Source organism: Lissotriton helveticus, chromosome 1_1 (assembly GCF_964261635.1).
Source record: "Lissotriton helveticus chromosome 1_1, aLisHel1.1, whole genome shotgun sequence".
NCBI classification, from domain to species: Eukaryota; Metazoa; Chordata; class Amphibia; order Caudata; family Salamandridae; genus Lissotriton; species Lissotriton helveticus.
Genome location: NC_136057.1, coordinates 17029420 through 17055901, shown reverse-complemented (window position 1 = coordinate 17055901; position 26482 = coordinate 17029420). Strand labels below are relative to the sequence as shown.

At 51.2% G+C, this 26482-nt stretch overlaps 1 protein-coding gene across 1 annotated transcript in view; it reads right to left on the bottom strand.

Moving 5' to 3' along the window:
* LOC144811307 (glutathione S-transferase P 1-like) overlaps positions 1-26482 on the bottom strand; it is a 148068-nt gene that overhangs the window by 18317 nt on the left and 103269 nt on the right. The window contains exons 3-4 of the transcript XR_013606904.1: positions 22694-22809; positions 15063-15150 (exon numbers count right to left, since the gene is read on the bottom strand). The gene's annotated coding sequence lies outside the window, so the exon portion shown is untranslated. The remainder of the gene's footprint in view (positions 1-15062; positions 15151-22693; positions 22810-26482) is intronic.

The following is a 26482-nucleotide window of genomic DNA, read 5'->3' as shown; positions in this document are numbered from 1 at the left end:
ATGTAATTTATGTTCGCAGAAATAGACTGTACAGAATACTTCACAGCAAATGCTTTCTAATGCAATGTGCAGTTACATTTTTAATTGTTTTGATAACGTTGGTGGGTGGAATCATCTTTGGTGTACATTTGATTTTTATGCCAGTAACTACAGTACCTCCCCTTGATCCTACTACTTCTACGGTTTCTTCTATGCATTCTTTTCACTCATTTCCTGAACACGAACAAGCTCGACGCTCAGAATTTATTAACAATACATTTGTACAGCTCTTGCATCAACACCAACTGATAGTTAATACTACAGACTGCTGGGTGTGTGGCTTGATACCTCACACTATGGATAAAGGCATTCCCTATCTAGTCTTGCCTTTTAGCTACAATGGATCATTTCAGGCCTTTCAGACCATTTTTTCATATGCCCTTGAGACCTATCCTCCGCGTCCACCACGGTCCACTAAATACAACTCAGCCAACAAAGCTTTAGTCCAGGGAATTATTGACATGATTAAAGACGTCAATAATACTCCATCTTATCCTAGAGATGAATTACGGGTGTATTTGAGTTGGAACTCTACAGAGTATCGCCTTAGTTTGGGAGAAAGCAAGCGTAAAAGCTCCACTTCAGTTTGGGTCGTGCCTCACCGAGGTCAGGTCTGTTTGCAAGGAAATGGGAGAAATCTGAGAGCTCAGCTAGGGAGGAGTGAGTGCGTTGAGACTTACGTATTTCCGTCTAACTCCTCCCCTGCCTTTCTGACTGCTAGGGGTACCTACTTCATCTGTCAGGACAGAGCATATACATGGCTGCCTGCTGACTTTTCAGGTTCATGTTATATTGCCCGATTGTTGCCTCCGACATACACTGCCTCTCCAGACTATCACAAGACCAGATTAGCAAGAGGTGTTTTTAGCAAGGAAGACACAGCTGGTCAGGAAGCTGGAGACTTTTTCAAAGGTTTCCTTCCGTTTTGGGGGCCTATGGCCAATAGTAGAAATCTTCGTCAACTAACACGGGTAGTTGAATCTACTATTACAGAAACTGCAGGTGCCCTTAGTAACTTAACAGCTGAGCTTCAGGCGGATCGTCTCATGACGTTACAGAACCGAATGGTTCTAGACGTGATACTTGCAGATCGAGGTGGGGTATGCAGAATGATCCAATCAAGCTGCTGTGTATTTATTCCAAATAATGCTCCAACTGTCTATGAAGCAATCTCTAAGCTACACAAGATTTCCGACTCTATACACGTAGACAAGGGAAACTGGTCCTTCATGGAGTGGTTTTGGACTCTGATATCAGCGTGGGGATGGAAGGTTCTGATGGTCATTGGTGTTATCCTAGTATTTCTGTTCTCATGTTGCCTCATTATCCAATGTGGTCCCGCTCTGTGTAGTCTCTGTGCTGCAACCTGTTTCAGAAAACCACCTACATTAGGAGAAAAGGCACGAGACAGGATGATGACGCAACAACATGTTGCTGACCTAATGAGCATAGAATTAGACTCAGACATAGACTGAGTAATTGCCTATGTAAGGGCAAAAGGAGGGTCTGAGGTTCCGTGACGATTTTACTCGTGTTTGTAACATTGTCGTAAATACGTAATTTTGGTATCAGTAGACCGCAAATGATCCATTTAGTATATCCTGGTGTTTTCGCTATGCTACGAGCAAGAGCACTCCTGTTACCAACACATTTGTGATTTACCCATGACATCCATCTTAGAACACGGAAGCCATTTTGTATTCCTTGCCCTCACATAGTCAATGGACACGCAATGACCTCTTTTTATTTAAGGACACGTAGGCCTTAACCGGCGATTCACCTTGCTAGTGACACGTGCACCTTAGGCCAGCAACGCTGTGGCAGCATGACTCGGCAAGAGCTGCCTCCCCAGCCTGAGGCCAGTCCTGCTATACTGGTTCTTGTGTTCGTTGGCCTGATCATGATTAGGCGGCCGAAGCTGGTAACCGTGCCCATTTACGACCCACAAACATTTCTTATCCTGTCTTTCTATCTTCTGCACCTGGCTCTGCTCCTTTCCTTCTGGGCCTTTATTAGGGGGAGGTAACGAAATTTACGATGAGGCGGACCGGGTCTTGTATGAGAAATTGACATGGGATTATGATGGAATAGTGGGAACCCCTCATTCGTAATGTTTTGACATCAGATACTGTTGACGATTCCTGTGCAACGCCAAATATTTATTGTTTAAGACACGAATGTTTAGAACTGTGGTAACATGTAAAGAATTTGCCTGAAGCCCAATATTTAGTATATAAGGAGCAACCCTCTTTGTACAAATGGAACAGGCTCCTAGATACTGCCCATGTGTAGTTTCTGTGACTTCTGTGTCCCTGCAGTAATAAACCTTTGGTCTTTGACGCCACCATCGAGAAGCCCGTGTTTCTGTTTGTTTGTGCACCGAGACAGGTGGAACTCCGGGGTCTTCGGGTGTTATCCCTGACACCTCTGGACGGAACCAAAAAGTCCAGAACTCCAGCACATAGGTTGTGATGGACAGTGTGGGGGACACCGGGGGGGTCCGTGTGGGTGGATGAGGGTTGAGATGGCCAGTGCATGGGTTGTGATGGGCAGTGGGAGGGACTTGAGGGGGTCTGTGTCTGTGGATGAGAGTAGAGATGACCAGAGCATGGGTTGTGATGGGCAGTGTGTGGGGCTAGAAGGATCTGTGTGGGTGGATGTGGGTTTTAATGAGTGTCTGTGGGGATAGCATGAGCATCTGGTTGATGGCAAGTCCGAGGGCTCATGCCAGGTGTAGTGTGGAACAGGGTGCTCTGGCAGTGACAGATAGGGCATGTGCATTGGGGCTCAGTGACTGGTATAGGGGTGCTGAGGGGGTCATTCATACCTTAAATCACCCGAAGGAATGTTTACAAGGAGCTGTGACACTAGTCAACTCTTAGCATTCTTTCAGTTTCTTTGCCACCAGCCCTGCCAAGTCTCACACATCTCTCATTAAAATTACACATTATCTGTAATTTTTCCAATTTTCCGCAATGCCTGAGATTGTCTTGCAAAAGAACTGTGTCCTGGACCGTGCAGATCCTGTTTCTCACTTTGCTTACCGCATAAAAGCTGAGCTCCGATACTGTTTTTTCAAAGGCCACACGATGGCATTAGTGTACAATGGGAGGTATAGGATTCTTGATATTTATTATGTGGAACTCTTGTGTTCTCCCAGCCCTCCAATTACAAGTGTCACATGCCTTCAAAGAGCATGCTGTTGTCAGTATTGCCCCGTTACCTACGGGTAATCTTCATTACTCCGAGTCCTGGTCTTCCTCGCCACAGTAATTACTAATGAGCATTCTGCTCCTACAGAAACTCCAAGCAAAAGTTAATTTACTAGTCTCCCTATCCCTCCAATATGGATCCCAGTGGCAACCACCAATCACATAAAAGGATACAAGATCCACATCACGACCTGAAACACAAAGCCGGATACATGAAGCCACAACAGAGGGCCGGGAGGGAAGGGAATCTATACTGTGGCGAGGAAGACTACAGTCTTCCTCGCCACAGTAATTATCAATGAGCCGATACCAAAGCAGCATCAGCTTCATGGATAGGAAACACAGCCCACACACGGAGTGCAGTACAAAAAGAACTTCATCTACAACAATGGAGAGAGACACACATCCCAAAAACAAAACCACAAAGTCCAGAACTGAAGAGGCAAAGGTAACAGAAGCTTCTCCCCCAAACTCAAGCCAGTAACAATACATGAAGGCAAGAGGGGAAGACCAATCGACCGCACTGCAAAATCCTCCAAGGAAACACCCTCGAAGGCGTCCCAAGAAACAGCAACAGAACGAGTAGAACGCCCCAGATACTGACGAGAGGGAACCACAGACACCAAAAGGAGAGACGGCCAAACCCACCAATTGAGAGTGGAAGAGATGGCATCAGGTCCTGTCGGGCCAGACCAAAAGAGGCTAACAAATAGGCCACCCTACAAAAAGAAGCTGTATGAGGCAAATACTTCTCCAAACACGCTTCACAACCAAAAATGTGCAACGGAGACAACAGTAAGATGAAATAAAGAGCACACGTAGGCACAAAAGAAGGAGGGGCCCGCAAGAGCACCCAAACCTTCATAACAACAAAAACAGCAAGTCCTCCGACTCCAAATGACCCAAGGGAACCCCCTGCAATGCCCTCAACACCAACGGACGATCCCATGAGGAGGAAAGAACACAGGACGAGGGTGTTGAAATACCAGAGACTCGAAAAGACGAGTCACCAAGGGCCCCACAGACACAAAAGGGATACCACGAAAAGCGCTAATGGCAACCCACTGAGCATGGAGGGTAAAAAGGGCCAAGCCCAACCAAAACCGCCCCCCCCAAAAAAAATGACAGGACCCGAGCAGGATCCAAACCAGCAACAGAACAACCATAGCGCAGACGCTAAACAGCAAAGGAGACCCAATGCGTAGCGTAAGATAGCAAAGAAGAGGGGCACCTGTACAGTCGGAGAAGACCCGCAAAGCAAATGAACAACCATTCAGGAACAGGGAACACCGTATAAGAGCCAAGCCAGAAGATCCACGGACTGGAACCCCGGAAGAGGAACCAAAGGGCCCATCAATGGAAACAGAAGGAACGGCAACGGCCAACCCAGGTGCATCGCCAACTCCAGCAAAAGAGGAAACCAGGGGCGGCGGCCCCAACACGGAACCACCAGAAGCACCAATCCCCCCTCTCACCCAATCCTCAGCCAAATCGCCGGAATCAGAGGAACCAGAGGAAATACATAAAACAGGCTCTGGGCAACCGGAAGGACATCACATCCATCCTCCAAGCCATTGGAAAAGGCATAAATGTGCAGAAACAACGGATCTTAGCATGGACCAAAGATACAAACAAGTCCACCACCAGACACTTAAACCACCACTGCAACATCTGGAACATCATCTGGTACAGAGAAAAAGACCCCATGGAGGGAAAGATGCTGTACAGATAGACCGCTACCACATTCACCCGGTCGAGGAGAGAAACTACAGACAGGGAGGCCAACCTTGACTCCGTCAGGAACAAATGAGGTGACAGTCAACAGAGGGAATGAGCACTGCAACCTCCCTGAAGATAGAAGCAGAACATGACAACATGAGATTCTGTCCGGACACAAACATGGCAACCTTCCAGCAAGACAGGAAACGCCAAGACACCCAACCAAACAGCCTTCAGCTCCCTGTAATTGGAGGAACAAGAAAGCAGAGCCACCGACGACCAGTCCTGCATCGAAGAGACGTTCAGAGCAGCCCCCCCCACAGGCTAACAGATAGGCACTTGTAGTGACCACCCGACAGGGAACAAACCGAAACGGATGACATCTGGACAGAGGGCCATCACCCAGCCACCAATCTAGAACTACCCTCACCTGGGCAGACACAGGAACCCCCCGATCGAAATCCCGACCACAGGGGCGCCAATGAGAAAAATCATATATCTCACCATAAGAGACAAAGGGAGAGGAGCCCAAGGAGCCACCAGCAAGGAGAAGGACAGCATGCTGCATACCCGGACCCCCAACCAAAGTCACACAGGAGGGCAAGTCCCCGACACCAGGGACCGAAACACCGACTACAGAGGCAATGTCCGTGCATGAGGCATGAACACCAAACCCAACACAATCCTGAAGTGTGCCCCAATGTACATCCGATCGAGAGAAGGAACCAGGAATCAACAAAAATCTGTGACCTTTGAGGACCAGGCAACTCTCTCAGACATGGAGAAATCAACCAATCATCCAGGTAAGGAAAGATCCCAATCCCCCTCCCATGAAAAAGCCCAAACCGAGGGGCCAGAACCGTAGTAAAGACACGGGGGGAGGCTTACAGACCAAGGGGCAATACATAGAACTGAAAAGACAGCCCATCACACAAAGGCGGAGAAACTTATGAGAGGCCAGAAGGACAAGGACATAGAGAGAAGCAACCCGCAAACCGAAGGAATCCAGAAATCCAAAGAATGACCAGAGGCAGGATCACCTGCAAGGACACTGACTGGACTTTTGATGGGATTACCGCATCAATCCAACCAAGGCAGATCCACCACCAGTCAGAGGACCCCTGTTAGAAATCCACCGGGAAGAGAATATAGTATACTGCCATCCCCCGCTGATACACAGGCACCGGAACAACAGCGTCATATTCTACAAGGCATGGACGCACCCAACAGTGTCTGCAATCGTAGAGTGACCCTGGTGCAAGGAGTGACCCGAAACAGTCTGGGGGAGACAAGAGGAAACCAGGGAAAAAACCTTTCATCACCACCAGGAGAGCTCAGTGAACCGACACAGTCCGCATCCAGCCGACCACAAAGAGAGACAGTTGACCACCCACAGGGCTCAGTCTCAGAGCAACCCGGACATGAATTGGAGGAAGTAGAAGAGGAGGAAGAAGTGGCAGGGAACCGGGTCTTGCCAGACGGAGCAGGACCCCGGCCACAGCCTTGTCCATGAAAGGGGGGAGGAGCCTGCCCATGACGAGCAGGACCAAGTGCAGAATCACTCACCATATCCACCAAGGGGGCACCAAAAAGCTGAACGCCAGAAAGAGGTATGCGCAGTAGCAAAGCCTCTGTGCATAACATTGGTCGTCCAAGAACGGAACCACAACAGGCGCCTGGTATTCCCAGGCGGCCATCCAACTAGGTACTAACCAGGCGCGACCCTTAACGTCTAAGAATAAATGAGATCAGGTGTGTAACAGGGTGGAATAAGCTTAAGGAATCAAAGGAAATGATAGAAAGGCACCGCACCCATTGACACATCAGGGCGAGAGTGGGAAAACGTCCACGCCCAGTCCAACAACTCAGTCAATGACTGGAAGACCCCACAATGACCAGATGGCATAGGGGGGAACACGCAGCAGCACAAACAGAAAAATAGGCGGTGGCAAAAGAGCGTTACATTGCCGCAGAAACCACATATTAAACTGGTTCCGATGGGGAAGCACCGCAAGAAACATCAGTACCCTGAGACGATATGTCAGCTACCAAAGAATCCACCCTCACCGAGGCCAGAAACTCAACAGGAAAGACCCGCAAGGAAAACGTGCGGCAAAAAACATGGGAAGTCAACACAAGACGGAGGAGAGGAGCGGTAAGACACCGGCTCCCTCTACTGAGACTGTGAAACTACATCAACCACAGACTCCGGAAACAACAGGATGGAGCGAATGTGCAGAAGAACATCCCAAATACTTGACCCCTGCACAAAACGACCCTTAAGTACCACATCCCGGCCCCCATTAGTCATGGGAGGGACCAGGGACACAACCGGTCCTTTGGGAGGAACAGATTCCCCATAATGTAAAACAGTAGCCACCGCTGTATAAAACCGCTGCCTGATCAAGGCTTGGGAAGGGGCTGCGTCCAGAAACCCAGATGACCCCTCTGTGGTAACAGAATCCAACACAGCACCCGCCACCATCATTGCACACACAAAAATGACACGCAAGACATTTATGGCAAGCAAGAACGCTTGAAAAGTGCACCAATGCTATGGAAACCAGAAGAAAAATTGCTGCAGGCCGGTCTCGGCATCCCCAATTCAAGTACGACACAGAACAAGCCCCAGAAGAAGTGCAGCATACCACGCGCGGACCCTTACAGAAAGACGGCATAAAATCACGCCCCTCTACGATCAACCAACGCTTCCACAGAACCCAGCAGCTGGTGACATGTACGCGGACAACCATGAGGGAAGAGGAAGCCCGTGTGCGAACTGGGGGGCCGGAAGAAGCAAGGCACGCTGAGTCCGCTAAAGCAGGACTCGGTAGTACACTGAAATGAGACAGGCTTGTAGGAGGAAGGGAACCGGTACGCGACTCACCAGCACTACAGGGAGGTAAGAAAACCAAGAATATACGCTGAGTCCGCTAAAGCAGGACTCTGCAGTATAATCAAGGAAAACATGCAAGCAGGAGGGGGGAAACCTACGAGCGAACCACCAGCCCCCCAGGTAGGAACGAAAATAATGAAAATACGCTGAGTCCGCTAAAGCAGGACTCGGCAGTAAAAACAACAGTTACAGGCATGGTAGTTCCCTGCGTGTGCTAGAGCAGGACAGGGGAGAATGACCAAAGTGCCAGCCAAGGGGGAGGAAAAACAGGTCCAGACCCCTCAGAACGATGCCCAAGAGTCCGCTAAAGCAGGACCGCCGCCCCCAATTTACCTGAACAAACAGGAACATGAGCAGCACTTGGAGTAGTGCAGAAACAAAAAAACAGGTCATGATGTGGATCTTGTATCCTTGTATGTGATTGGTGGTTGCCACTGAGGGCCATATTGGGGGGATGGGAAGACTAGTATGTTAACTTTTGCCTCGAGTTTCTGTAGGAGCAGAATGCGCATTGATATTAATTACTGTGGCGAGGAAGACGGACGAGGAGGTAATGTGTACCTAACTGTAACACATCATGAATTTGTCAGGCTTGGAGCGCAGAGCAGCTCTGGTCAGGAGTCTTTTCTTTTGTGCTTCCACATGGGGATTTATTTTTGCTTCAACTAATAAAATAAAAGAACATGTGTAAACATACCAAGTTCAGAAGCTCTTATGGTGAGAATGCTCTGCAGTTCCTCGTGGGCTGCTGCAGCCTGAACGGCACGAGGTGGTCTGACCTTTGCTTTTTAATCAAATCAAAATCAAATCATAAATTTATAAAGCGCCCTACTCACCCGTAAGGGTCTCAAGGCGCTGAGGGGGCGGGGGGGGGCGCTACTGCTCGAACAGCCAGGTCTTGAGTTGTTTCCTGAAAGAGAGATGGTCTCGGGTCAGCCGTAGGTGAGTGGGGAGGGAGTTTGTTAGGAAGAGAGTTTTTTGGGAAGAGAACCAAGGCATGGCAGAATATCCCGACCAAACTCCTTCAATTCAGGGTAAAGGCCAAGGTGAGCCTAGTCAACAATCTGGAACTAACCATGTTGCACCAGTCACATGTTGAATATCTGCACAGGAGTAAGGACAGACATATTGCCATATTAGTAATCCTGAGTCTTGCCCGATGCTGCCGCCGCGCTCTGAGTCCGCCAGCTTTTGTAACTGGTTTTATTATCATTTGTTATCAGGCTGAGGCAGCTGAGGGCCACACTGGGGCCCCTCTCACATGAGTTTAGTTACAGTCGGGGTCCCACGGGGACAGCCTGGACAAGCTCCCGTTAGTGCTGTTCCATTTCTGGTGCTTTGCAGCAGTTTTAAGACCTTCTTAGAGTTTCTCCTTGCTCAAACTGATGCGATTTGAGATATTTAATGCAGGCGGAGTTACAGTGCGATCCAGAGGCTGTGAGGTACAGAGGGGTACCCTCTGCAGGAGCACCGTAAGGGTGCTAAAGCCAAATATCCCCAGGGCGGTCCTCGCGTTGGACCCTGGAGGAGCAACGGCGCCCCGTTAGTCCTACGGGCGGTTGTGGACCTGAGCAACCGGGGGTTGCCTGGAAGGCTCCGCCCCCCTCTGGGGCATGAGCAAGGGGGTTAGACTGGCGGTCCACCGGTGGGAGGGGTGTTCCCCTCCCCCAAATCTGGCAAAGGCCACAGTGTAATTTGGCTCATCAGGCGGGCAGGCCGCGAGGGACCGCGTGCCCTGGGATCGCCCGTAAGATAACCCACCATGTTGGCATATTTGTAATGCTAATAAACCAGCAGCAATTTTCTCCACAAAAGAAGTGTCTTGTCTGTTTATTTCTCCAGAAGATTGCTGTTTTGGGGTAATGGGGAGTGTTGCCGATATTGCCACTAAGTGTCATGCCGCAGCCCCCGAGGATCCGCGGAGCATTCCCACCATAAGAGCTTCTGAATGTGTTATGTTTCCGATCTTGCTGTTATTTTGTTAGTTTGAAGCAAATAAATCCCCATCTGGAAGCCCAAAAGAAGACCCTCCCCCTCCCCCCCAGCCCGGGGTTGCTCTGCTCCAAGCCTGGCAAAGCCCTGATGTGTGATGTTTGTGGAGAAGTGTGGCTCACTGGTTAGAAGCGGCAGACCCTGAAGCAGAGGTCAGGCCCGGGACCAGGGTTCAATTCCCGACGCGGGAGGGTCTTGGGCTCAATGTCCGTGGACTCGATAATTCTCGCCTCGGTGCATAGTCTAATCATGGGTCCCACTCTGCAACTCTGGGCAATAGCTTGCTTAATCTCCACAACGGCCCCCAACAGCGCTGGGATGCCTGGCTTCACCTTGGGGGTGCCCAGGAGGGAACATCTCACAGGGATAACCAGGAAGGGCTCCACAGCGGTATACAGTGCCCGGATGCCCCGAGGTGGGGCGACAGTGCGCTTTACAAGTATACACACATTTATATTTACATTTGTGTCACAGTCAGGGACACAACACTGATAAACGCGCGCTCTTTGAAGGCCTGCGACACCTGGGACTGTGGGGCTGGGAGAACACGAGAGTTCCACGTCGTGAATATCGAGAATCCTATACCTCCAACTAGCGCCACCTTGTGGCCATTGAAAAACAGTATCGGAGCACAGCTTTTATGCCGTGAACAAAGTGAGAAAATGGATTTACACAGTTCAGGACACGGTTCTTGTGAGTGACAATCTCAGGCGTTGCAGTAATGCAGGAAAATGACAGAAAATGCGTTATCTTGAATGAAAGATGTGTGGCACAGGGGCCCTCAACTGACATGGGATCAGAGGGCCTCAACTGACATCTGGGATCAGAGGCCCTCAACTGACATCTGCTTATCAGGGGCCCTCAACTGACATCTGGGATCAGAGGCCCTCAACTGACATCTGCTTATCAGGGGCCCTCAACTGACATCTGGGATCAGAGGCCCTCAACTGACATTTGCTAATCAGAGGCCCTCAACTGACATCTGGGATCAGAGGCCCTCAACTGACATCTGCTTATCAGGGGCCCTCAACTGACATCTGGGATCAGAGGCCCTCAACTAACATCTACTGATCAGGGGCCCTCAACTGACATCTGCCGATCAGAGGCCCTCAACTAACATTTGGGATCAGAGACCTTCAACTAACACCTGCTGATCAGAGGCCCTCAAATAACATCTGGGACCAGAGGCTCTCAACTAACATCTGGGATCAGAGGCCCTCAACTAACATCTGGGATCAGAGGCCCTCAATTAGCACCTGCTGATCAGAGGCCCTCAACTGACATCTGGGATCAGGGCCCTCAACTAACATCTGCTGATCAGAAGCCCTCAACTGACATCCGCTGATTAGAGGCCCTCAACTAACATCTGCCCATCAGAGGCCCTCAACTGACATCTGCCAATCAGAGGCCCTCAACTGATATCTGCCAATCAGAGGCTCTCAACTGACATCTTCCGATCAGAGGCTCTCAACTGACATCTGCAGATCAGAGGCCCTTAATTGACATCTGCCCGTCAGAGGCCCTCAACTGGCATCTGCCAATCAGAGGCTCTCAACTGACATCTTCCGATCAGAGGCTCTCAACTGACATCTGCCGATCAGAGGCCCTCAGCAAAAAACATTTGCCCATCAGAGGCCCTCAGCTGACATCTGTCGATGAGAGGCCCTCAACTGACATCTGCTAATCAGAGGCCCTCAAATGACATCTGACGATCAGAGGCCCTCAACTGACATCTACTGATCAGGGGCCCTCGACTAACATCTGCTGATCAGGGGCCCTCAACTAACATTTGGGTTCAGAGACCTTCAACTAACACCTGCTGATCAGGGGCTCTCAACTAACATCTGCTGATCAGAGGCCCTCAGCTAACATCTGCCGATCGGAGGCCCTCAACTAACATCTGGGATCAGAGGCCCTTATCTGACATCTGCCCATCAGAGGCCCTCAACTGACCTAAAATGACATCTGCCGTACAGAGGCCCTCAACTGACATCTGCCGATCAGAGGCCCTCAACTGACATCTGCTAATCAGAGGCCCTCAACTGACATCTGCTAATCAGAGGCCCTCAACTGACATCTGCTGATCACATGCCACCAACTAACATCTGCTGATCCGAGACCCTCAACTGACATCTGGGATCAGAGGCCCTCAACTGACATCTGCTGATCAGAGGCCCTCAAAGGACATCTGCTGATCAGAGGCCCTCAACTGACATCTGCTGATCACATGCCATCCACTAACATCTGCTGATCAGGGGCCCTCAACTGACATCTGGGATCAGAGGCCCTCAGCTAACATCTGCCGATCAGAGGCCCTCAACTAACATCTGGGATCAGAGGCCCTCATCTGACATCTGCCCATCAGAGGCCCTAAACTGACCTCAAATGACATCTGATGATCAGAGGCCCTCAACTGACATCTGGTGATCAGAAGCCCTCAACTGACATCTGCTGATCAGTGTCCCTCAACTGACATCTGCTGATCAGAGGTCCTCAACTGACATCTGCTGATCAGAGGCCCTCAACTGACATCTGCTGATCAGAGGCCCTCAACTGACATCTGCTGATAAGAGGCCCTCAACTGACATCTGCCCATCAGAGGCCCTAAACTGACCTCAAATAACATCTGATGATCAGAGGCCCTCAACTGACATCTGCTGATCAGAGGCCCTCAACTGACATCTGCTGATCAGAGGCCCTCAACTGACATCTGCTGATCAGAGGCCCTCAACTGACATCTGCTGATCAGTGTCCCTCAACTGACATCTGCTGATCAGTGTCCCTCAACTGACATCTGCTGATCAGAGGTCCTCAACTGACATCTGCTGATCAGGGGCCCTCAACTGACATCTGCTGATCAGAGGCCTTCAACTGACATCTGCTGATAAGAGGCCCTCAACTGACATCTGCTGATAAGAGGCCCTCAACTGACATCTGCTGATCAGAGGCCCTCAACTGACATCTGCTGATCAGAGGCCCTCAAATGACATCTGCTGATAAGAGGCCCTCAACTGACATCTGCTGATCAGAGGCCCTTAACTGACATCTGCTAATTAGGGGCCCTCAAATGACATCTGCCAATCAGAGGCCTTCAACTGACGTCTGGGATCAGGGGCCCACAACTTACATCTGCTGATCAGAGGCCCTCAACTGACATTTGCTAATCAGAGGCCCTCAAATGACCTCTAATTACACCTGCAGATCAGTGTCCCTCAACTGACATCTGCTGATCAGTGTCCCTCAACTGACATCTGATGATCAGAGGCCCTCAACTGACATCTGCCGATCAGTGTCCCTCAACTGACATCTGCTGATCAGAGGTCCTCAACTAACATCTGCTGATCAGAGGCCCTCAACTGACATCTGCCGATCAGTGTCCCTCAACTGACATCTGCTGATCAGAGGCCCTCAACTGACATCTGCTGATCAGAGGCCCTCAACTGACATCTGCCGATCAGTGTCCCTCAACTGACATCTGCTGATCAGAGGTCCTCAACTGACATCTGCTGATCAGAGGCCCTCAACTGACATCTGCCGATCAGTGTCCCTCAACTGACATCTGCTGATCAGAGGTCCTCAACTGACATCTGCTAATCAGGGGCCCTCAAATGACATCTGCCAATCAGAGGCCCTCAACTGACATCTGCCGATCAGAGGCCCTTAAATGACCTCAAATTACATCTGCAGATCAGTGTCCCTCAACTGACATCTGCCGATCAATGTCCCTCAACTGACATCTACTAATCAGAGGCCCACAACTGACATCTGCTGATGACATGCCATCAACTAACATATGCTAATCAGAGGCCCTCATCTGACATCTGCCGATCAGAGGCCCTCATCTGACATCTGGGATCAGAGGCCCTCAACTGACATCTGCCGATCAGTGTCCCTCAACTGACATCTGCTGATCAGAGGTCCTCAACTGACATCTGCTGATCAGAGGTCCTCAACTGACATCTGCTGATCAGAGGCCGTCAACTGACATCTGCCGATCAGAGGCCCTCAACTGACATCTGCTAATCAGAGGCCCTCAACTGACATCTGCTAATCAGAGGCCTTCAACTGACATCTGCCGATCAGAGATCCTCAACTGACATCTGCTAATCAGGGGCCCTCAAATGACATCTGCCAATCAGAGGCCTTCAACTAACATCTGGGATCAGAGTCCCTCAACTAACACCTGCTGATCAGAGGCCCTCAACTAACATCTGGAATTAGAGGCCCTCAACTGACATCTGCCGATCAGTGTCCCTCAACTGACATCTGCTAATCAGGGGCCCTCAACTGACATCTGGGATCAGAGGCCCTCAACTAGCATCTGACAATCAGAGGCCCTTAAATGACATCTGACAATCAGAGGCCCTCATCTGACATCTGGGATCAGAGGCCCTCAACTGACATCTGCCGATCAGTGTCCCTCAACTGACATCTGCCGATCAGTGTCCCTCAACTGAAATCTGCTGATCAGAGGCCCTCAACTAACATCTGCTGATCCAAGGCCCTCAACTGACATCTGCTGATCCAAGGCCCTCAACTGACATCTGCTGATCCAAGGCCCTCAACTGACATCTGCTGATCCAAGGCCCTCAACTGACATCTGCTGATCCAAGGCCCTCAACTGACATCTGGGATCCGAGGCCCTCAACTGACATCTGATGATCAGAGGCCCTCAAAGGACATCTGCTGATCAGAGGCCCTCAACTGACATCTGCCGATCAGAGGCCCTCAACTGACATCTGCTGATCAGAGGCCCTCAACTGACATCTGTTGATCCAAGGCCCTCAACTGACATCTGCCGATCAGAGGCCCTCAACTGACATCTGCTGATCAGAGGCCCTCAACTGACATCTGCCGATCAGAGGCCCTCAAAGGACATCTGCTGATCAGAGGCCCTCAACTAACATCTGCTGATCCAAAGCCCTCAACTGACATCTGCTGATCAGAGGCCCTCAAATGACATCTGCTAATCAGAGGCCCTCAAATGACATCTGGGATCAGAGGCCCTCAAATGACATCTGACGATCAGAGGCCCTCAACTGACATCTGACGATCAGAGGCCCTCAACTGACATCTGCCCATCAGGATGAGGACCGTCTCTGCCCCAGGGCACTGGTCATGCAGTGGGCACTTGTCTGACAGATATCTCCACAGGCCTGTCACCCCACTGCCCATTGGTCCCCACACAACACCCGCATTCTTACCAAATTTGCGCCCCAGGTGCCGCAGGATGGAGTTGGACTGGTACATGACAAAGTCTCCATCTTGAAACTTAGGCAGCTGTCCAAACATCTGCAGGAGAGACAAATGAACACATGTCAGACTGATGGGGCCCCAGAGGGCCTGGTGACTGCCAGGAGTGAGTACAGTGCAGAGAGGGCCCCTCTGAGAGGCCTGTCCCATAGAGGAGAGTATGCAAAGTATGCACACCAAGCACAGTATGCACGCCAATCACAGTATGCACACCAAGCACAGTATGCACTCCAAGCACAGTATGCACACCAAGCACAGTATGCACACCAAGCACAGTATGCACGCCAAGCACAGTATGCACGCCAATCACAGTATGCACACCAAGCACAGTATGCACTCCAAGCACAGTATGCACTCCAAGCACAGTATGCACTCCAAGCACAGTATGCACTCCAAGCACTGTATGCATGCCAAGCACAGCATGCACACCAAGCACAGTATGCAGACCAAGCACAGTATGCACACCAAGCACAGTATGCACACCAAGCACAGTATGCACTCCAAGCACTGTATGCATGCCAAGTACAGCATGCACACCAAGCACAGTATGCACTCCAAGCACAGTATGCACTCCAAGCACTGTATGCACGCCAAGCACTGTATGCACACCAAGCACTGTATGCACTCCAAGCACTGTATGCACGCCAAGCACTGTATGCATGCCAAGCACAGCATGCACACCAAGCACAGTATGCACACCAAGCACACTATGCACTCCAAGCACTGTATGCACGCCAAGCACAGCATGCACACCAAGCACAGTATACACGCCAAGCACAGTATGCATGCATGCCAAGCACAGTATGCATGTCAAGCACTGTATGCACACCAAGCACAGTATGCACACCAATCACACTATGCACTCCAAGCACTGTATGCACGCCAGCACAGCATGCACACCAAGCACTGTATGCACGCCAGCACAGCATGCACACCAAGCACAGTATACACGCCAAGCACAGTATGCATGCATGCCAAGCACAGTATGCATGTCAAGCACTGTATGCACACCAAGCACAGTATGCACACCAATCACACTATGCACTCCAAGCACTGTATGCACGCCAGCACAGCATGCACACCAAGCACAGTATGCACGCCAAGCACAGTATGCATGCATGCCAAGCACAGTATGCATGTCAAGCACTGTATACACACCAAGCACACTATGCACTCCAAGCACTGTATGCATGCCAAGCACAGCATGCACACCAAGCACAGTATGCACGCCAAGCACAGTATGCATGCATGCCAAGCACAGTATGCATGTCAAGCACTGTATACACACCAAGCACAGTATGCACACCAAGCACAGTATACACGCCAAGCACAGCATGCACACTAAGCACAGCATGCACGCCAAGCACTGTATGCACGCCAAGCACAGCATGCACGTCAAGCTCAAAAGTATGGCAGTTACAGCATGAGGTCCAGGGGTGTAGCTTAGTTAGTCTAGTGAGATTCAGGGGCTGTGAATTCTAAATCTCCCAACTAAAAAAGCAGTGGGCTGTCCCAAATCACCCTCAATGTGTTAATATATGGAATCTGTGTGGATGGGTGAGATGACCAGGGTTTGGGATGGACTGTTCCCATGAGGAGCGGGGTCAGGAATGATTTGCTTTGGGGGGGGATCTGGGGCTGAATTAGAGTTGAGCCAAGAAGGTACTCCATTGCAATGGCAACAGACTGCCCTGTCCACCAAACTCAAAGCCCGCCCACCTGATTTTGAGTCGAGCGGACCTCAAGTTTTACATTGACGAAGTAAAATGTACTCTGTCAGTGTAAAATGCTCTCTGGCCGATTAAGAGCTGATGGAGGTAAGTCATCTGACTGTCCACCCTGTTTTGAGTGGAGAGTTGTACGCCTTTCTTAAAACTGTTACTCACTGCCGGGCATACCATGGCAGTGAGAGACAGTAAAACAAAAAATGAAAAATGACTACTACACCATGGGAGAAAAATTCTATGGTTTGGGGAGGGGGGTCATTAGTTTTTATTTTATTTTATTTTTCAAAACAAACTCCCTCTTTGAGAAAAATGAAAAAGTTTTAAAAAAATGTGAAAACCTGCTGAGAGATTAGAGAATATCGGGCAGCCGTATTTTGCACCATCTGTAATTTGGTGAGAAGGGTGTCATTGGCTGCCATCAGCTAAGCCTTGCCATAGTCTAAACGGCTGATTATCAAAGCCTGGATCAGCTTTTTATGGCAGTGGAAGGAAGTCAGGGGAACGGTAGCAAAACAAGACCCACCACTGGCAGTGACGTGAACTTTCATGGATAGTTTATGGTCAAGTTTGAGGGAACGTCCGTCTTCTCGCTGTTCTACCAGGGCTGGACTGGCCATTGCGGGCCCCGGGCAATCCCCTTGTGCGCCGCAATGGCGGGGGGCGTTTTTGGGCCCTTGTGGGCCGTTTTTGTTACAGGGCCGTTTATGCAGCAAAGCTGCAAAATCGGCCCTGTAACAAAATCGGCCGAAAACCGGCCCCGGCAAAGAGCTCGGTCGCACCCCCAACCTCCCCACTGGGGGCCGGCCGAGCACTTTGCCGGGGCAGGTTTTGGTTCCCAGTCCTGCCCTGTGTTCTACTGAAGATAGTTCTTGGCCATCCAGGCTGCAATGTTCCTAAGGGTGGCTTGAAAACAACTCATGGTAGCATCCTGTCCCAAAGAGATTATCAGCCGAGTTTCGTCACAGTCAGAAATGACTTCAAACCCTGATGTTTTGGCCGTCTGGGTCAGAGGAGCGGCATAGATGTTAAACAGCGTCGGGCTCAGGGATGAGGCCTGTGGCCCTCCTCTCCAGAGCGATGGAAACGACGGAACTTGAAGGGAACCAGAGGGATCATTTGAGACCGACCTTTGAGGAAATCAGCCATCCATTGCAATGCTGTGGGCCGTTCTTGTTACAACAAACAATGCGGTGTCAGTGCTGTGGAACACTCTTGTCACAGCAGCCAATGCCGTCTCAGTGCTGTGGGACGCTCTTGTGACAGCAGCCAATCCGGTCTCAGTGCCGTGTGCAGCTCTTATGACAGCAGCCAATGTGGTCTCAGTGATGTGGGACGCTCTTGTGACAGCAGCCAATGCGGTCTCAGTGCTGTGGAACGCTCTTCTAACAGCAGCCAATGCGGTCTCAGTGCTGTGGGATGCTCTTGTGACAGCAGCCAATGCGGTCTCAGTGCCGTGTGCAGCTCTTATGACAGCAGCCAATGTGGTCTCAGTGATGTGGGACGCTCTTGTGACAGCAGCCAATGCGGTCTCAGTGCCGTGTGCAGCTCTTGTGACAGCAGCCAATGCAGCCTCAGTGCTTTGGGACGCTCTTGTGACTGCAGCCGATGTGGTCTCAGTGCTGTGGAACGCTCTTCTAACAGCAGCCAATGCGGTCTCAGTGCTGTGGGATGCTCTTGTGACAGCAGCCAATGTGGTCTCAGTGCTGTGGAACGCTCTTCTGACAGCAGCCAATGCGGTCTCAGTGCTGTGGGACGCTCTTGTGACAGCAGCCAATGCAGTCTTAGTGCCGTGTGCTGCTCTTGTGACACCAGCCAATGCGGAGTCAGTGATGTGGGACGCACTTGTGACAGCAGCAAATGCGGTCTTAGTGCAGTGTGCCGCTCTTGTCACAGCAACCAATGCGGTCTCAGTGCAGTGTGCCGCTCTTGTCATAGCAGCCAATGCCGTCTCAGTGCTGTGTGTGGCTCTTTTGACAGCAGCCAATGCGGTCTCAGTGCTGCGTGCCGCTCTTGTCACAGCAACCAATGCGGTCTCAGTGCTGCGTGCCGCTCTTGTGACAGCAGCCAATGCGGTCTCAGTGCTGTGGGCGCTCTTTTGACAGCAGCCAATGCAGACTCAGTGCTGTGGGACGCTCTTGTGACAGCAGCCAATGCTTCCTCAGTGCTGAGGGACGCTCTTGTGACAGTAGCCAATGGGGTCTCAATGGGGTCTCAGTGCTGTGGGCGCTCTTTTGACAGCAGCCAATGCAGACTCAGTGCTGTGGGACGCTCTTTTGACAGCAGCCAATGCTTCCTCAGTGCTGAGGGACGCTCTTGTGACAGTAGCCAATGGGGTCTCAATGCTGTGTGCCGTTCTTGTGACAGTAGCCAATGGGGTCTCAATGCTGAGTGCCGTTCTTGTGACAGTAGCCAATGGGGTCTCAATGCTGTGGGACGCACTTGTGACAGCAGCCAATGCGGTCTCAGTGCTGCATGCCGCTCTTGTCACAGCAACCAATGCGGTCTCAGTGCTGTGGGATGCTCTTGTGACAGCCGCCAATGCGGAATCAGTGATGCGGGACGCTCTTGTGACAGCAGCCAATGCGGTCGCAGTGCTGTGGGACGCTCTTGTGTCAGCAGCCAATGCGGTCTCAGTGCTGTGGGACGCTCTTGTGACAGCAGCCAATGCGGTCTCAGTGCTGTGGGACGCTCTTGTGACAGCAGCCAATGCGGTCTCAGTGCTGTGGGACGCTCTTGTGACAGCAGCCAATGCGGTCTCAGTGCTGTGGGACGCTCTTGTGACAGCAGCCAATGCAGTCTTAGTGCCGTGGGACGCTCTTGTGACAGCAGCCAATGCGGTCTCAGTGCTGTGGGACGCTCTTGTGACAGCAGCCAATGCAGTCTTAGTGCCGTGGGACGCTCTTGTGACAGCAGCCAATGCGGTCTCAGTGCTGTGTGCCGCTCTTGTCACAGCAACCAATGCGGTCCCAGTGCTATGTGCCGCTGTTGTCACAGCAACCAATGTAGTCTCAGGGCTGTGGGACGCTCTTGTGACAGCAGCCAATGTGGTCTCAGTGCTGTGGGATGCTCTTGTGACTGCAGCCAATGTGGTCTCAGTGCTGTGTGCCGCTCTTGTGACAGCAACCAATGCGGTCTCAGTGCTGTGGGATGTTCTTGTGACAGCAGCCAATGCAGTCTCAGTGCCGTGTGCAGCTCTTATGACAGCAGCCAATGCAGTCTTAGTGCCGTGGGACGCTCTTGTGACAGCAGCCAATGCGGTCTCAGTGCTGTGGGACGCTCTTGTGACAGCAGCCAATGCAGTCTTAGTGCCGTGGGACGCTCTTGTGACAGCAGCCAATGCGGTCTCAGTGCTGTGTGCCGCTCTTGTCACAGCAACCAATGCGGTCCCAGTGCTATGTGCCGCTGTTGTCACAGCAACCAATGTAGTCTCAGGGCTGTGGGACGCTCTTGTGACAGCAGCCAATGTGGTCTCAGTGCTGTGGGATGCTCTTGTGACTGCAGCCAATGTGGTCTCAGTGCTGTGTGCCGCTCTTGTGACAGCAACCAATGCGGTCTCAGTGCTGTGGGATGTTCTTGTGACAGCAGCCAATGCAGTCTCAGTGCCGTGTGCAGCTCTTATGACAGCAGCCAATGTGGTCTCAGTGATGTGGGACGCTCTTGTGACAGCAGCCAATGCAGTCTCAGTGATGTGGGATGCTGTTGTGACAGCAGCCAATGTGGTCTCAGTGCTGTGGAACGCTCTTCTGACAGCAGCCAATGCGGTCTCAGTGCTGTGGGACACTCTTGTGACAGCAGCCAATGCGGTCTCAGTGCTGTGGACGCTCTTGTGACAGCAGCCAATGCGGTCTCAGTGCTGTGTGCCGCTCTTGTCACAGCAAACAATGCGGTCCCAGTGCTATGTGCCGCTGTTGTCACAGCAACCAATGTAGTCTCAGTGCTGTGTCCAGCTCTTGTAACAGCCGCCAATGCTTCCTCAGTGCTGTCGGATGCTTGTGACAGCAGCCAATATGGTCTCAGTGCTGTGGGACGCTCTTGTGACAGCAGCCAATGCGGTCTCAGTGCTGTGGGACGCTCGTGTGACAGCAGCCAATGCGGTCTCAGTGCTGTGGGCGCTCTTGTGACAGCAACCAATGTGTTCTTAGTGCTGTGGTACGCTCTTGTGACAGCAGCCAATGCGGTCGTAGTGCTGTGTGCGGCTCTTGTGACAGCAGCCAATGTGGTCTCAGTGATGTGGGACGCTCTTGTGACAGTAGCCAATGCAGTCTCAGTGCTGTGGGACGCTCTTGTGACAACAACCAATGCATTCTCAGTGCAGTGGGATGCTCTTGTAACTGCAGCCAATGCAGTCTCAGTGCTGTGGGACGCTCTTCTGACAGCAGCCAATGCGGTCTCAGTGCTGTGGGCGCTCTTGTGACAGCAGCCAATGCGGTCTCAGTGCTGTGCTGCTCTTGTGACAGCAGCCGATTCGGTCTCAGTGCTGTGTCCAGCTCTTGTAACAGCCGCCAATGCTTCCTCAGTGCTGTCGGACGCTTGTGACAGCAGCCAATGCAGCCTCAGTGCTTTGAGACGCTCTTTTGACAGCAGTGAATGTGGTCTCAGTGCTGTGGGACACTCTTGTGACAGCAGCCAATGCGGTCTCAGTGCTGTGGGACGGTCTTGTGACAGCAGCCAATGCAGCCTCAGTGCTGTGGGACGCTCTTGTGACAGCAGCCAATATGGTCTCAGTGCTGTGGGTGCTCTTGTGACAGCAGCCAATGCGGTCTTATTGCCGGGTGCAGCTCTTGTGACAGCAGCCAATGAGGTCTCAGTGCTGTGGGACGCTCTTGTGACAGCAGCCAATGCGGTCTCAGTGCTGTGTGCCGCTCTTGTCACAGCAACCAATGCGGTCCCAGTGCTATGTGCCGCTGTTGTCACAGCAACCAATGTAGTCTCAGTGCTGTGGGACGCTCTTGTGACAGTAGCCAAAGGGTTCTCAATGCTGTGGGGCGCTCTTGTGACTGCAGCCAATGCGGTCTCAGTGCTGTGGGCGCTCTTGTGACAGCAGCCAATGCGGTCTCAGTGCTGTGTGCCGCTCTTGTCACAGCAACCAATGCGGTCCCAGTGCTATGTGCCGCTGTTGTCACAGCAACCAATGTAGTCTCAGTGCTGTGGGATGCTCTTGTGACAGTAGCCAAAGGGGTCTCAATGCTGTGGGGCGCTCTTGTGACTGCAGCCAATGCGGTCTCAGTGCTGTGGGCGCTCTTGTGACAACAACACATGCCAAACACAGCACACATTGAAAGCACAGCATATACCCCAAGCACAGCACACTTGCCAAGCACAGCACCCAAGGCAAGCAGAGCATTCATGCCAAGTAAAGCACACATGCCAAGCCCCGCACACATACCAAGCCCAGTACACATGCCAAACACAGAACAGATACCAAGCACAGAACACATGTCAAGCACAGCACAGATACCAAGCACAGCACAGATACCAAGAAGAGCACACATGCCAAGTAAAGCACACATGCCAAGCCCCGCACACATACCAAGCCCAGTACACATGCCAAACACAGAACAGATACCAAGCACAGAACACATGTCAAGCACAGCACAGATACCAAGCACAGCACAGATACCAAGAAGAGCACACATGCCAAGCACAGCACACATGCCAAACACAGCATATACCCCAAGCACAGCACACATGCAAAATACAGCATATACCCAAGCACCGCAAGTATTCCTGCTGCATTATACATGGAAAGCACAAAAGTACACCATTCCCACCATGAATGCAAGCATAGCATGTACACCAAGCACAGCAGGCGCTCCAGAGGGCACCATGATAGACTACAGAGAGATCCTACTCACCGCCTCCTTTTGCAGCGCTGCTGATTTTCCACCCAACCAATCCGCGATCGGCACTACCTCATCCTTCCACTGGGCGCCCTGGTCAGAGAGCAGCAGCCGCATGGGCTCCGATCGTCCTGTGGGGGGCGCAACAACTTCATTAGCGCTGGCAGCCACCCTTCAGTTCACTTCTTAGGAGAGGAGGTCCTAAAATCCTCCGCCCACATTTCTTTTGGTTCAGTCTGCGGTGGACACCCTCTGATCAGTTACAGTCTATAGCACAGCACCTCTGAGGGCTAGGGATGACAGGGGATTGGGTAACTCCTATCCCTGAAATGGTGCACACTTACCTGAAGCTTTTGCGAGGCCTGGGGAAAAAACTAATACATGCCCTCTGGGATCTTCTTGCGTTTTGCCAGTTGTCAGAATCACCTCTGCCTAGATATATAACAGTGTACTCCAGGGAAAGAGAATACATGGTATCTGGTGCCATCTAGAGGCATACACATGTAAACTGCCTCTTTGTTAATGAAGACGCCAGAACATCTGTGCTAAAGTAGTGCAGGACGTAGAATTAAAGACCCACGGTGATAGAAAAAGGGGTCAATGGTTGACTAGGGTATGCACCTAACCAGGCAGAACCCACCACTCTAGTCAGACTAACTAAATTACACACCAAAGATAACCTGTGCTCACCCTCTCGTAGCTTGGCACAGAGCAGGCAGGCTTATCAAAAATGTCTTTGATGATGGTGTGACTTCAAAGGAACTCTTAGCAATGCACAACAAACTCTTTCAACCCAGCCCTGGATCCAGGTGATCAGTGGGGGGGGGGGGGGGGTAATTCAGCCCTTTGTGTGTGGGCAGGACACAACCTATCAGATTTAAGCGCACTCCACCTTTCCCCTGCCCAGCCTGGAAGACCATCCGTATGCAGATGTATCCACCTTCACACCCAGTACTTTCTGAGTTATGGCTGTCTGGAAAGTACGCCTCAGGTATAGCGGTCACCCAGCCTAGACGTGTATTAGAGTCAGTCTGCAAAGCACAAAGAGTCATAAGCACAGATAAAGATCCACTTTCCAAAAGTGGCATTTCTAAAATAGTATTGTAAAATCGAACTGCACCGATAAGTAGGATTCAACACTACTATACTAAACATACCAAACATGGCAAAACCACTCCTTTCAGATGAGGAATTACCACGTTAGATATATAAGGGGATTCTCAATATTGGCCTATGAGAGGAGTAGGCTTCACAGCAGTGAGAAATAAATTAGGCGGTTTGTTACTACCAGGAGATGCCACACATAAAGTCACATGTTCTCCCTGTTACTTGCACAGCACCTTGCTCACAGGGCCTACGTTAGGGTTGACCTCTGTATAATAAAAGGGAAGTTTAAGGCTTGGCAAGCAGTTTAAAATGCCACGGTGATGGGGCAGTAAGCTCTGCACGCAGGTACTACAGTGAGAGGACTGAGACAGGTTTAAAAGACTACGTCTGTACTTGGCACAAGCAGTGCTGCAGGCCCGCTAGTAGCATTTAATTTACAGGTCCTGAGAGTATGGGATAATACTTTACAAGGGGCTTACAGGTAAATCAAACATGTCAAACAAGTGTAAACTAATCATATCTTGTTTAGAGGAGAGAACACATGTACTTTAGTTCTGATTCGCAGTGGTAAAGTGCCTAGAATCCTTAAGGCAGCAAAAACAAGATAAAAAAAATAGGCATAGGAAGGCAGAAAGTGTGGGGATAATCCAGCAGAAAGTGCCAGGTTCAACACAGCATAAGGATCCCTCGCCCCCCCTTAAGATGACACCCCATTCAAGATACCCCCATTGGCAAGGGAAGTGATACTGCTCAGGCCCCATCATGGCAGTTCCTAGGAGCACTGAAGCGAGAAGAGAGAGAGAGGGAGAGAGAGAGAGGGAGGGAAAGAAAGAAAGAAAGAAAGGGGGAGAGAGATAGACAGGAGAGGGAGAGGAGAGTGAGATGGAGATGGAGAGGGAGAGAGGGAGAGAGAAAATTAGACAAAGTATTGATCCCAAAGCTGAGAGAGCGAACGGCCTCCCCTCTAATCCTACAGTTCAGTTCAGTCTGTAAGGGACGCCACTCCTAGGCTGCCTTCCACCATCACCATCAGTTGTATCCATCCTCAATCAATCAATCAATCAAACAAATTTGTATAGCGCGCTACTCACCCGCTAGGGTCTCAAGGCGCTGGGAGGGGGGGGGTCGCTACTGCTCAAACAGCCAGGTCTTGAGTTGTTTCCTGAAGGAGAGATGGTCCTGGGTCAGCCGTAGGTGAGTGGGGAGGGAGTTCCATGTCTTGGCTGCCAGGTAGGAGAAGGATCGTCCTCCGGCGGTGGCTTTGCAAATTCGTGGGACGGTGGCGAGGGCGAGATGGGTGGGAAGTGGTGAAGAGAAGAGGACAAGGGAGGGAGGGAGGGAGGGAGGGGGTAGGGACAAAGAAGGCTGGTGAATGTTCCGTTTAATGTTGGCGATCTTCTCAGAGAAGAAATCATTCAAGGAGAGGCAAAGGAGTTGGGATGGGACAGGATGGGAGTTAACTCTATCGGACGCCGCTAAATTATGAACAATAGAGAAAATCTCCTTGGGTTTATTGGCTGCTAACAGTATTTTACCAGAGAAATATTCAAGTTTGGCCGATAGAATGGCTCTCTTATAGTTGTTAAGGAGAGACCTATATCGAGCTCTCAGAGAGGGGCAGTAGTGGCGTCTCCACTGACGTTCTGACTGCCTCAGGGCCAGTTTAAGGGTTTTGAGGTCGTCAGAAAACCACTTATTGGCTTCATGGAGGCGACACGCCTTGACCCTCCTGAGGGGGGCAACCAAGTTGCAAGGTGCGGACAGCCAGGTGTTGACAGCATCGACTTGATGATCAAGGGAAAGATAAGATAGGTTAGGGAGAGAAGTCGACAGGGAAGAGCAAAGAGTATTGAAGTCCACCCGGTTCCAGTTCCGCGCCAAGATGTTTTTAGGCAGAGGGGGCTTTTCAACTGTTCCAAGGTTGATGGAAAAGGAGATGAACGAGTGGTCCGACCAAATGCAGGGAAGGATGGTAGTGGACGATATGGTTCGGCTAGCCGACCATAGCTGGTCGAGGACATGGCCATGTACGTGAGTGGGGGAGTGAATGTGAGATATGAAATTGAGGCCGCACAGAGTATCAGAAAGATCTTTAGAGGTCTGGTTTTCCATGGGGTCTCCAGGCCAATAGTTGAAATCGCCTAATAGAAGAACTGAAGAGTTGTTGACCACGAGAGTGGCAAGCAGCTCTTGTAGTGCAGGCACAAAATTAGGCATACTCTGCGGGGGGCGGTATAAAAGGACAACAGTGAGGGGGACCGGGAGATTCGTAGATCGGGCCACTATCAGGTCAACATTAGGAAGGGGGGGATAGGGAAGCGGTTGGAACTGAAGATAGGATCGGGTGATCATGGCCACGCCCCCACCGACCTTCCCGTCGGGACGATCAGCCCGCAGGGCGTAGTAGGAGTCGGGGAGCGCGGATAAAACATCCGGCAGTGAATCTGCGGAGAACCAGGTTTCCGTGAGAAACAGGAAGTCAGGGATCTCAGTGTCCAAGAGATTAAAAAGTTCAAGCTGGTGTCTGGCCGCTGAGCGGGTATTTAAAAGGTAGGCTGAAGCCGTGATGGGCAGACAGGAAGGGGGGGCGGAGGGGAAGGCCAGAGGGGCAGCCGACAAGGGTCCAGGCAAGAGGGCCGGAGGGGGGGGGAAGGGGCAGAGATTTCAAGAGCAGAGATGCGCTCAAGTGTGGGGGGA